We start from the raw sequence: 1802 nt of genomic DNA on the forward strand, positions 1-1802 counted from the left end.
GGTTTGGACCTGTGGTCTTTCTGTGCGGAGTTTGCATGTTCTCCTCATGCTTACGTGGGTTTTCTCGGTTTTCCTCGGTTTTCTCCGAGTACTCCGGTTTCCCCCACCCCACAAAACATGTACAAAAGGTTGCCTTCAGGCCCAGGCCTCCCTTGAAAAAGAGATCTGAGATCAATGGGACTTGCCTGGTTAAATAACAGTAAAAAAAAAAAGTGTGCTTATGAATTCCAACTATGTAGCCTTCATCAAGCTGAGATGAAATGTTTATTTTGCCAAACATGGCTAATCTTAATGCATTTTCCACATTCTTTGCTTTTTCTGAAAAATGTTTTAAATCAGTCTTAATCCAAGCTGGGTCTGAACCTGAAGTTTGAAAAAGCAGGCAGGGGAAACAAAAAAGTGCATTAGCCTCGCTACATGCTGTTTGCCAAAGCCTTGTTGCTAAACCACGTTCTTGAAAATGACCAAGTTTAAACTCTCCCTCGGTCTTTTGCCTGTTGCTCAGTTTTAATGTCTGGCTGATCGGGTCCAAGCTTCTTCACCTTAAGTGTCACCTCATATGTTCTCCTTTGAAAAGGTTAAGGGCTACACACGGGAGGCGACGTCGCTCGCTCTCCATTCATTTCCTATGGAACTTGTGCGGTGAGGCRACAATTGCTTGCCCTCATCCAGCTAAGCGACCGTTGAAAATAGTGCATGTGAAATTTCGTGCTTGTACACATAGACGTGCACGTGCAAGCTTTGCGACGCGACATATGAAAGTTGAAAAAAATGTTCAACTGTTGTCGCTGTCACTTAGTGTACAACCAATCAGCGAGGGTTTCATTGACTGACCAATGAGAGGAGAGTATGCTACACACTGCAGGTAGCTAACACTTTCACCAAGTGATTACTAAAAAGCTTTGTGGGAATTTCTTGGCACCAGGGTGGAGTTTTCCGGAGAGTTTTTCCTCATAAAATTGTATCTTGGTGTGTGTTTGTTTTTCAATATCATTAGCATCGCAAGATTTGTTTAGTTTACATGTCTGTAATGCACACCCCCTTTTTTGTGAACCACCAATAACCTTTACAAGTGGTAGTAGAAGAACCAATCACATTTCATGAAGACAAGCGATCTGAGAGCGCGATTCGCAACGCTGCAATCGCTATCGCGTCCCGTGTGTCGGGTTTCACCCTGGCTGTGATGACAGCCGTTAATCACTGTAGTTTGTCACTCCCCATGTGTCGAGCCCTTTAGTCATAAGGGACTTAACTGTGTTGCTTTGCGCCTCCATTTTTCACCTGGTTCCATCTCCAGACTCCGCCTCGTGAGCTGCCCTGGCTTCTGGCTGCGGCTACTGCACTGATATGGCGTCCAGTCATCGACCCACTACCTGAAGGTTCTGGACGTGGGTCAACTGCGCCCAGAGCCTCGCTTTTCTTTTGCATTAAGGACCTACTGTGTATGCCCAGAAGTTAACATGAGTCATCAATGGTAAAGATTTTGAGTAAGCCCTCGCTGCGGCAAAAAGAAAGAGGCGGGGTCGTGCCCGATGTCCGAGCTATACCATATATGGAAGTAGCTCCATTACACTCCGGAAATGAAGGGGGCGTTATATCAATGATCACTTACAAATGCTTTAACATAGCAGATGTACTTTTTCATCATATTTTTATTTTAAAAACTGATTTTGAAAATCGAAAAACGGGTGTTGGTCCTCATATATTGGTTGGTCCTCCACATATTGGTTCAGATATGTTGACGACAGCTGGGTTAAAATTAAAGCCCAGGAAGTCCAACATTTCACTGATCACATCAACTC

The sequence above is a fragment of the Austrofundulus limnaeus genome, unplaced genomic scaffold (assembly GCF_001266775.1).
Source record: "Austrofundulus limnaeus strain Quisiro unplaced genomic scaffold, Austrofundulus_limnaeus-1.0 Scaffold341, whole genome shotgun sequence".
In the NCBI taxonomy this organism is placed as follows: domain Eukaryota; kingdom Metazoa; phylum Chordata; class Actinopteri; order Cyprinodontiformes; family Rivulidae; genus Austrofundulus; species Austrofundulus limnaeus.